Genomic DNA, 11,683 nt, shown 5'->3' on the forward strand with positions numbered 1-11,683 from the left:
TTAAAGCTCATGCTCCAAAATGTCTGTTAGTCTATAAGGTGCCACAGGACTCTTTGCTGCTTTTTCAGTTTTTAAAGAATGTATCTTTATAATACCTCCTGTTATCCCACTTTTACAGACAAGGAACTCAGGCGCAGAAAGAGACTAAGTGACTGCCAATGCAGTAATACAGAAAGTGTGGGGCACAGTATGAAACCAAACACAGGCATACGATCTGATGGCTGTTAGGCACAGTACTTTGTAAGGAGCAGATTTAGATGATTTCCGCTAAGCCGTTTTTTCATGTAAAATGACTTTTCTATTAAGTGGATAATTTTGTGAAAAGACTTGTTTTCATCAAAAAAATGTCAGGTTTCCTTCAGAAAACCAAAAAGTGTGAAATGCGTTCATTAAAGACATGAACATGCCACCATGCCTTCCTAGTCCTGCTAAATATATCTGCTGAACCTAATACCTTGAGAGTGCAGGGCAGATGACATAGCATATCAGCAGCCTAGGCAATGTGGTAGATACTATCACCTCACTGTCCTTAAGGACTCAGTTCCAGCTGTTCCTTGGTGCACACTCAAGATAAAACTGCCTTGAACTGCATGACATTATATGCCTCTGGACTGTTCACAATGTGGTTTTCCTGAAGGAGTTCTCAGGGGTGGGGGGTAGTGGGGAGGGTAGGTCAGCTTCTTCTGGCTGTACCCCCACACAAAGCCATGCTCCATAGGTGGTATGTGTTGCTAATGTGCGTTGCTGTCCAAAAGGCACTGCTCACGGGCAGCACAACAGCACATCTTTTCCAGGACACACAGTGCAGGCATCACCTCTAACTGTTGCAGCCCCTGTAAACAATGCAGCATGCCCTCACTGATGCATACGTTCATAAATCATTGCTATTCATGTATTTAGTAAAGTATCTCCTCACAGTAACATTTATTGTTGTCCTGCCATGAAATGATATGTCTAAAACTTTTTGGTGAAAAAAAGGCAAAAGCACACCTTGATTTAAGGCTGGCTATGTCACATGAAGATGAGGAAAGGGCGTTTCATCACGTCAGAAACACTATGTCCACCCTGTGCCTTAGGGAATGGAGGTCTTGTGACCCAATCACATCTCAGGTATTTCCCAACTAGCAACAAAATAAAAATGATAATCAATGTTAGGAGCATCACAAGGTCATAACTTCATGCCCAGCCAAGTTAATGTGCATCTATTGTTTTTGTTTTCTGTCTGCCTGTGCATTGTATCATTCCTTGCTTATATTCTCCATAGAGCACATTTTAGCACCTTTAAAATGAGGCTGAATTATATTTATTAGTAGAGACTTTTCAAGCGTTAGAGGGTTTTGTTGCTTTAGGACCCAATCTGACATATTTTTACTCTCTCAAATACTCGTTTAATCATAAGCGCAGTTCCATTAACGTCAATGAAATCATGCTTTCACCAGAGTTGAGTTGTGCTCAAGAGGATGTCACTGGTGGTCAGTAACTGTTGGCCCAGTATGTGTGATTATGTATATGTGGCACACATGAGAAGAGAGTCAGTTAGACCTTTAACAAATATAAAGTCTGATCCTGTACCCATTAAAGTCAACAAGAGCTCTGGAACTGATTTCAACTGGTGCTTCACTAGACCCGCCAAGACTGGTAAAAAGCTGTGGTTCTGTGTGGTGATATTACCTACAGTGAGTTAAATTATGTTATTGTCAGGGGCCAAAATTTAACAGCAATTCTGTACTCACATAAATGGCCAAAATTCCTCATCTGTTATTGAATCTGGACCACTTAAAAGATACAGGTTTTGTTTTAATTACTACTGGCTCCATACAAAAGTACGAGGTCACGAGGAATAGATTTCTGCCTGCTATTACTCAAAAGATCCAGACATTCTACTCTATTCTGCAGGCAATTACATTTGTCAGATCATTTATTTTACTGCTTGAAGCTACATTTTTTCTAGATTTCCCTTGTTTTATGATGTCTCATTTAAAGGGATAGAGAATCAACTCCTATTTTGTCTACATTGGAAAAACAAGTTACAAACAGCTTCCATGATGTTGTTCTATTCATAACCCTGGAATGATTAAATTTGGCACAAACATACATGAGGAGAAATGCAAAATCAGAAGAGGAGGCCTTATAATTTATTTTCTGCAGGCTCTAATTAGACATGTATGCTAAACTGCAAACTGTAGCCTTTCAAATAAAAACCATATACTGAGGCCAGATATTGAGTTTTATCTTTTAAATATAACTTCTAAAGAATTCTAGAAGTAGCTCGCATCATATAATCATGATTTCACAATAGCACTTCTTAAAATATGGCAGGTTTGGTTTACGCTAAAACCTAACCTTGAATTCTTTCATGACAATAAATGCCAGTTACTCGAAGTGTCCCTCTGCTATCAAAGATACCACTGATAGTACTCCATTCAAACCAACCTGCTATTCCCTACAGATACATAGACACCACCCTAGAAGCCAGAGTTTAAATGACTTCTTAGAAGTGAAATGTGTAAAATGACTTCAGACAATAGTAGATCTTTATTAATTCCATTTAAATACAAGTCATTTGAGAGTTTAAATATTACAAAAATGCTTTTTGTAGCTATGGACTTGCTATTATTGGCTATATATTATTTATTGAGCACCAACAATATGCTCAGCACTATGCAAGATGAAGCAAATGAAGATATTCCCTCCTCCACTGATCGTATCTGAATTGGAATCCTTTCTGTGCCATCAGAAATTGCATGGGGCACCAACAAGGCTCCTCCATCCTTGCCTATCCTGGGCCACTCTTTGCATGTTCTCTATGTTAAGTTCAATAAATTTTCACTCCCAATAGCATTTGACAGATTCTTCCAATTGGCTCCTTTTGCGTGTTCCTCCAGCTGACCAGTGACACACTTGCCATGGCAGACACTCTAGCTTCATTCTTAATACATGTCCCAGAAATTTTCATCTTCTTTTCTGGATCACTTTGATGAACTCTCTGATGAATCTTGGCATTTGTTATAAATTCATTCCATTTAATACTTAATATTTTCTAAGTTATTTACTTACACAGTCATTCAGATGACTGTCTTTACTTTTGGTGGATTTTCAGCTTTCAGATCTATATGTTAAGATGGAAATAACATTTAAGTTAAAGAGTTGGGATAGCTCAGTGGTTTGATCACTAGCTTACTAAACCTAGCCTTGTGAGTTCAATCCTTAAGGGAGCCAACTAGGGAACTGGAGCAAAATCAGTAATTGGTCCTGCTAGTGAAGGCTGGGGCTACACTCCATGACCTTTTTGGGGTCCCATTCAACTATATGAGAGAGATAAAAATATTAAGACAGAAACAGAGAAGACAGGATCCATCAGGAAGACTAGAGGAAAGAATAAGTGGTTCAGCTAGCGCAAATCAATGTGGCTCAGTTGAAATCAACACATGGTTAATATATGGTCTCATTCACTCCTGGAAGACATCACAAAGAAAGCAAGCCATTAGGTAGGATTTGAATGTAGTAGCTTGACACCCCAGGATGGGGCTGGCAGATTTAGGTGATGGGAACACTGAAGATCTCTTCCTGGAAATGTATTAAGTGAATGGGACAATTCTAAAATTAAACATTTAAAACATATTAGTATATTACAGGAATAATTTTTGTGATTGTTACATGCAAGTATAGCTGCACACCTCTTCTCCTAAACGTGTCTCATCACATATCCATACAGGGAATGAACTTCCTAGCATCATTTTCTGGTTTTTCTTCTTAAATACATAAAAAGAGATTTTATAACCACAGCCCTACCCACCCATGTTTGTAAATATATATGGGATTATGAAATCATAGAATCATAGTAATGTAGAACTGGAAAAGACCTTGATAGGTCATTTAATCCAGTCTCCTGCACAGAGGCAGGAATAAGTATTATCTAGACCTTCCCTGACAGAAGTTTGTCTAATTTATTCATAAAAAACGCAATGAGAAAGATTCCACAAACTCCCTAGGTCAGCATTTCTCAAACTGGGCTCTGCAGACCCCTGGGGATCCCTGTGGGTACTCCAGAGAGTCTGCCAGTCCCGCTGATCAACTCCTCCCCCTCCCTCCCTCCCTCCCTCAACTCCTCCCCCTCCCTCCCAGCGCCTACTTCACACCAGGGAACAGCTCCGCGCCACTCCCGGAAGTAGCCAGCAAGTCCCTGTGGCCCGGGGTAGGGGGAGCACAGGAGGGTTCTCCACGCACTGCCCGCAACCCAAGCACCAACTCAGCAGCTCCCATTGGCTGGGAATTACGGCCAATGGGATCTGTGGGGATGGTGCCTGTGGGCAGGAGCACGGAGGGGGCAAGAGCATGGAGACCCTCTGGCCCTCCAGCTAGAAGCCGCTGCCAGAGGGATGTGCTGGTCGCTTTTGGGAGCTGTCCGAGGTAAGTGCTGCCCCCTCTACCCCCTCCCGCACCCCAGCTGGGATAGTTTGCTCTTGCATCCGTAATAATGTCGCTTTACAAAACTAATAACTCGCCTGAACACTTTTTTCCCTTTGACTTGCTTCTCACGGCATCTTACTGACCAATTCTCTGATATTGCTAAAGTTTGCCTTCTTGATGTCCATTTTATTTATCTGCTGCTTTCCCTTCTACCATTCCTTAGAATCATAAGCAGTATAATTTCATGATCACTTTCACCCAAGTTGCCTTCTGCCTTCAAATTCTCTACTAGTTTCTCTCTGTTTGTCAGAATCAAATCTAGAATAGCCTCTCCCCTAATTTCTTTCTCTACCCTCTGTAATAAAAAAGTTGTCTCGAATGCATTCCAGTGCATTCCAACACTCTGTTCATGTCACAAAGTGTTTACTTATGGTTTACAATGTGGGTGGGGGGGAAATGAAATGTAAGGACACAAGTCTGCATTCTTGCCTAGGGAATTAACCACAGTTTGTTCACAGTTCAAAAACCAGAGCCCCTATAACTCTGCATCACATCTCATTTTCATTACAGTTAGAATGGTCCAATGGTCAAGCATGGTTGTGAAAGATGTTTGTGGCCAAATCACATTATAAAATATTTTTTTCTTACCTGTGCTAATAAGCAATTTGTTGTCTGACTTTCTCACCATGATATGCTCATTTGAGAATATAATGAAACATGACTGAGGAAACCTTTGTAAAATAATCAGGCCATATTCTCTGCTAGTGTAAATTAGTATAGTGCCAAATTATACCAGCTGAAGATCTGGCCCTTAGGACTTTTAGGAGTGAGAGAAACTAAAGCATCAGATCTAGTCACCTGCTTTTATCAAGTGCACTTGGATAAATTATGTTGTGGGGAGAAAGGTAAATATAGGCAAATGCACAGAGTTCCTAAATGTACTGCTTGTGAACTGTATCAGTTCTTTCTGCTGAGACGTGGCCTTTTTTCAAAAATGAAAATTTTCACCTCATTTGTTTTCAAACTTTCTGTGTTTTGATGAAATGCAAGAAGAAGGAAAAAACTGTTTTTTGGTTTTCCCTTTTCCTTTTTCTCATTCTCCTCTTGCCCCTCCTCCCTCGCTCTGGAGATGAAATAGAAAAAAGAAAAAGAGGGGACAAAAGCCAACCCAGAAAAAAGGAAGAGAAAGGGGGGGAAAAAAACAAGAAAGGAAAACCTGAAAAAATTGTGGTTAAAATTTGTGCTTAAAATGTTCACAAAAATATTCTACCAAAAAAATGCAAAACCAGAAGAACAAATATTATTTTGGATTTTTAGAGAAAAATCTGTTCAATTTTTCACTCAGCTGTATATATGTGTACAGATAAGAAGCAGTAAGGTGAGGACTTGAGAGAGGAGGAGAGGCTGTGGGATGAAACAAAGGAGAGGCAAGGAGAGAGGTGGGAGTAGGAGAAAGGCCTGGGCTGAAGAGTGACAGGAGCAAGGAAGGTGTGCAAAGCTGGGTGAACTACAGGAAGTAGGGGAGGGTAGTCATGACATGAGTCAGTGCGTGGTGAGAGCTCATATATAGTTCTGTGTTGCAAAGCTGGCAGGCAAAACCAAATCTAATACGATGAACCCTGTGCATGTAGGCACAGTCAAGACGAGCTTTGACCGTAGGTATTTTGGTAACAAATATGTTTGGATAAAGCAAATTAAGCTGGGAGATTGACTCTCCTTTGTCAAACCATGTTTTCCCTATTAACATGCTGATGTGACCAGAACTACCTCTTTCTCAGGCCCATTGTCCAACTCTGAGCACTTGCAGGAATAGCTGAGAAAGGAATTGCCTTGAGGTGAACTGGAAGAGCTGGATGTGAAACTTGCACACCTGCTCATTCTGCTTGAATTCCTGCTACTCTTGGCTCATTCACTTTCTTGAGCACTGGATTCATTCACAAATTGGAAACATCCCAGTCTGCCACTATCTAACATATCTGGTAATTGACGGAACCCAAATTAGTGTCGTAGTGTGGCAGAGCTTTGGTCAGTGTGCCTCTGGATACATTGCAGGGGAAAATATAAAATGTTTTATTGGCCAAAGCTCCATTAATCAAGGAGAAAAAATACAGTTTAATAATCAAATATTAAAGAAAATATATTGCTATGGTGTTTTTTGTGTGCCTGTAAATACCAACTCCATTTGAAAAACAATGTTCGCCATTACACACTGATAATATTTAGGAATTTTGTTTAGTTAACCTAAAAATACTTCCTTAGGGGTCTGAAAAATTAACATATGTACTACTAGATATCTGCCATTAATGAATGTCAGAAAGAAATCAAAGACTTACATGGACCCATCCTGTTAAGAGCATAAGTACCTGGGGATCAACGCTATCACTCTGACAGCAATCGAATCGGTGGCTTAATTGACCATAAGAAGCATTTTCCTTCCTCACTAATCTGGATTTCCCTGTACTACCAGAATTGCAGATGAAAGTGAAAACCATCCCTGACTTTCGTTGATGAGCAAAATGCTTTGCCCTCTCATGTACAAAAATTACAATACTTTTGGATGCAATGCAGTTGTAGCCGTGTCCATCCCAGATTACTTCACCCACCTTATTTCTCTAATATTTTTGGAGAGATTTACAAGCTTTGAGAACTACAAAGAGAAGGTGTCATTAAAGTCGTGTTCAAGCTCCCTTTCATTCTGCTGTGCCCTGACCCATAAAGAGATGTTAGAGAACATTTCAAAACTTGTCAGTTTATATCCTCCCAGTCAACTACATTTCCTGATTCTAAATTCAGTGGTGCAGCTGTATAGTTACATTTGTCAACATATAATGTATACTAGAAATAAGACTGTGTAGCTATTTATGTTTGATTTGATTAGAACAGCGGTTCTCAAACTGTGGGTTGGGACCCCAAAGTGGGTTGCAACTCCATTTTAATGGGGTCACCATGGCTGACTTAGATTTGCTGAGGTTTGTGGCCAAAGCCCCATCGCCTGGCACCAAATCCGAAGCCTGAGGGATTCAGCCCTGGGTGGCAGGACTTAGGGTACAGGCCCCCTGACGGGGGCTGCCTTTGGGCTTTGGCTTTGACCCCTTCCCTGCCTGGGGCTGTGTGGGGCTCAGGCTTTGGTCCCTGCTTGTGGGGTCATGTAGTAATTTTTGTCGTCAGAAGGGAGTTGCAGTGCGATGAAGTCTGAGAACCCCTGGATTAGAGCATGGGATTGAGAGACAGGTAATCTGTGCTCCAATCCTGGCTCTGCCCCGATTCCCTGTGTAACCTTGGACATGTCCCTTAGAGCCAGATTTTTCAAGATATCCAGGCCCCTACCTCCCAATGAAATCACTGGGAGTTACGTGCCTAAATACTTCGAAAAAACTGGTTGTTAACCTCTCTGTGACTTGGTTTCCCCATCTGTAAACTAGGAGTAATTATAATACCTACCTCACAATACAGTCATCAGACTTCATCAATTAGGCCAGTTTCAGGAAAGTACTTCAGCCGGTGCTTATGTTCATTCATATTCAGGAAAACATGCTTAAGTGTTTTCCTGAATAGGGATACTTACTTGAATCAAAGCTTAATATTTACAAAGTGCTTCAAGATCTCCAGATAGAAGCTGCTATGTAAGTGTTAAGTGCTATTAGTTATTCCTAGTTGGTGTCTAAATATGTACTTCATGTAAATTAGCCAAGGGATTTTGTTGCAATATATGACATCTCTTATGCACACTGATTTTTCAATTTCACATGTAATCTTAAACTATGCAGAGCTACGGTAAAATTTCTCTACATGTTATTAAATATTAGATGAAGCTGATCACTTCACAGCACATTAGCTTGTTTACATTTATACTGATCGTGCTCGCTGTCTCTTTTAGTCACAGAGTCTTTGGATGAATTATATTTTGTTGGCAGAGTTTGAAGAAGAAGCCAAAGAAATCAGGTCATAATGCCACTTTCAAGATCAGGTAAGTTCATTGTGAAGCTCAGTGAGTGAAATGGAATTTACTGCCGTAATTACAGATGCAGAACAATGATTTTTTTCTCCCCTCAGAAGGCTTTTTGTTCTAGTTCTTAATTTAACTAAATATTATTTTATTGACAAAGTCTGAACAAAAAGCAAATGAAATTAATTCAAACCATTCAAAAGTCAGTTGCTCTGAATACAGAGCTGGGATTTTCTATTTTAGTTCCAGCTTTTTGCTTTAGGAGCCCAGTGGGCTAGCAGAGAGACCAGAGGCTCAATGGTAAAACAATGAGATCATTTTTCCTTTTGTGCCAAAATGTAAATAGCATTCACTTCCCGGCTAATTTCAGTTACTACTTTTCAAGCAGATACCAAAATAGATACTGTGTTTTTCTTTTGGCTGGTAAGTTACAGACAGGCTTTATCTCATCCTGGTGAGATTGATATGTATCAGGGAGATAATTTTACAATATATCATTTTCTCACATGATAAGTGGGATAGGCTCTTTTCTGATAAAGTGGATGAATATGAAAACTCCTAGCTAATAATAAATATTTGGTCCTTTGGGAGTACCCTAGGAATTTTCTCTCTCTCTCTCTCTCTCTCTCTATCTCACACACACACACACGCACACACACACTAAAACTTCCCAACTTCACAGAGGTATTGTGAGGATACATTTCTTAGTGTGTGTCAGGTGAGAAATGCCTATAAATAAGTCTCACACATACGCACACACTTTTGCTCATGTTTCTCAGGTTTTGGTTATCACTCCTCCACCTTTCTGTCTTATGGCTGCCATTATTGCCATTAGGTGAAATATTCTGTACAGAGAGGTAATCACAAATGGCAAACTGTAAGATATTTTCCTGCATATTTGGAACCCTATTTCTGGATGGGGGTGCGTTCCATGAGCAACATGCAGTGAAGATAGTATTAATTGCCCTTTTTGAAGAGCTGTGTTTGAAGGTGCCTCGGACTTGAGATTAGAGAGTTCAGTCACTGTCTGGAGACTCAAAGCAGAACCTTACCAATAAACTCTCCCTTACAAAGTCAGGCGAGAGCTATTGCCACTGGAGAACGGGGCCTGTGGAGGCAAGTATTCCAAGAGAACTGATTGGTCTAGCTTCTCTGTACTTACGGCACCATTTATATGTAACTTCTGTTCTTCCAATTTCAGTTAAAAACCAAATCAAACAATGGAAGCACATTGAACATATATGAATGAAGCCACACACCCTGAAACAGCTTCAACTGATACAAAACTCAGCAGCTCATATGCTTAGCAACATGAAAACACCACTCCAGTGTTCTGCTCTGTTCTCTACACTGGCTCCTTATAGAATACAAAGTGGAGTTCAAGATCTCTTTGTCTTCCAAGGTCTCAAGTTCAAGGTCTCAAAAATATTCAAAGCCTTCCAGGAGATAGTCTTCACCTCTACAACCATGGAAAAAAGCTGTCAGCCATATAAAGGAGGCTTTTGAGTGCAAGAGACAGAACTTCCAAAAAGCCCACAAAAGCTTATGCGCAAATACATTTGTTAGTCTCTCAGGTGCCACAAGGACTTCTCGTTGTTCTTGCAGAACTTCCAAAGGAACTGAATCTAGACAATGGAAGTCACATTTGCAAGAGGTAAGAATGGCCATGGAGCCAACCACTACCAGAGCTAAATACAAAACTCACTTACACACACACACAAAGCTATTTCTAATACTGGCTTGGAAGGAAGAAAAACAATATATTAAGAAAGAGACTATTATTGTGATTTTTATTTTTAAATACTTAGGAGGCACTCAGATATAATGGTGATTCAGGCCACATAATAATCAAAATATATGAATAGAGATAGAAGAGATAGAAGCACTTTGATACAGTTTTTCCTTTTTACATATAATAAGAAGTGGATGTGGTTAAGTGAGAAATCAAAATATTTATTTCCATCTGAGAGACTGAAAATCTAAAGCTCTGGGGAAGAAAATATTAAATAAAAACTATATAGTCTTGGATCCAGGTACCCAAGGAAATATAATTTAATAACTAGGATTGTGATAAATGCTAATCAGAGCTGCCAAAGAAAAGAGCTGAAGATAAAGTAATGGAAATTCCCTTTGTTACCTAAATGTGTGCTTAGATAACTGGAAGCACTCAATAACACATTGGGTGAGAGCCTGCCAAATGGGAATCAGTGATAAAACTGTCTTTAACTTCTCGGGGTCAGGATTTCAGCCATAACGTTGTCTCTTTTTTGTTGACAAATGTGACTAAGGGCCCAGTGCTGGAGCCCAAGGTGAAGTATGAAGGGGAGCAAAAAGAGTAACTAGGGACAGAAAGTCCTCACAATCTGTAAAAGGGAGGGAGAGAAGACAATGAAGTATTCGAAAAGAGGATGGCAGCCCCTCTATACTAACAACTTGTGGTTAAACCATAGGACTTAGAATCAGAAGATCTGGGTTTAATTCTTGGCTCTGGTATAGACTTGTTGTATAACCTGAGGAAAGTCTCTTAAAATCTGTGCCTCGGTTTTCCTATGTGTAAAACAGGGATAATAATAGTTCCCAAACCCTTAGAGGAGGGTTTGCTCAATGTTTATGAGATGCTTGGAAATTTAGCACCACAGAAATGTCAATGAAAAAACAAATAAAATATTAAATAAATGAATCCAGTCTCACTGGAATTAATTGGGTCTGGAGGGGCATGTTGGCTTAGGAGAAGGTAGAACAGGTGATCAGTTGCTCTTAATGACATGACCCCTTCAGTGACAAGAAGTAACACTGGATAATCCATCTGTAAATTCTTCTCCATTCTCCACAGGAATACTGAAGCCTACTGAAATCAATAGAAGTCTTTTCTTTAACTTGGAGAGATGGGGCAGTTGGCCTCAGACCACGTAAGGTGCCCTTTAACACTGCTGCACTGCCTTACCCCCAGGCTGGGAGGTAAAACTCTGCAGATAAACTTTTGAACTCTGGGACTGCACTGACCAGGGACAAGCACTTAAAAAAGGGGGTAGGGGGAGATAGCTCAGTGGTTTGAGCATTGGCCTGCTAAACCCAAAATTGTGAGTTCAGCCCTTGAGGGGGCCACCTTGGGATCTGGGACAAATCAGCACTTGGTCCTGCTAGTGAAGGCAGGGGGCTGGACTTGATGACCTTTCAGGGTCCCTTCTAGTTCTATGGGATAGGTTTATCTCAAGACATTTAACTTCAGTGAGCTTCAGATCAGGCCCAGAGGAAACAAGATGCAGGAATGACTGCCTTGTGTGAAGATATAAAGGAGATGAGCTTCCAGGGGGCAGGGGAAGTTTA

General features: G+C 40.3%; 1 long non-coding RNA gene across 1 annotated transcript; it reads left to right on the plus strand.

The window, feature by feature from the left end:
* The first annotated feature begins 8,290 nt into the window (after positions 1-8,290).
* LOC115647508 lies at positions 8,291-11,263 on the plus strand. The gene is made up of 3 exons (XR_003999339.1): positions 8,291-8,377; positions 9,923-10,010; positions 11,190-11,263. It is a non-coding gene; the product is annotated as an uncharacterized LOC115647508 (long non-coding RNA).
* The last annotated feature ends 420 nt before the right edge of the window (positions 11,264-11,683 follow it).

This window comes from Gopherus evgoodei, chromosome 1 (assembly GCF_007399415.2).
Source record: "Gopherus evgoodei ecotype Sinaloan lineage chromosome 1, rGopEvg1_v1.p, whole genome shotgun sequence".
NCBI classification, from domain to species: Eukaryota; Metazoa; Chordata; order Testudines; family Testudinidae; genus Gopherus; species Gopherus evgoodei.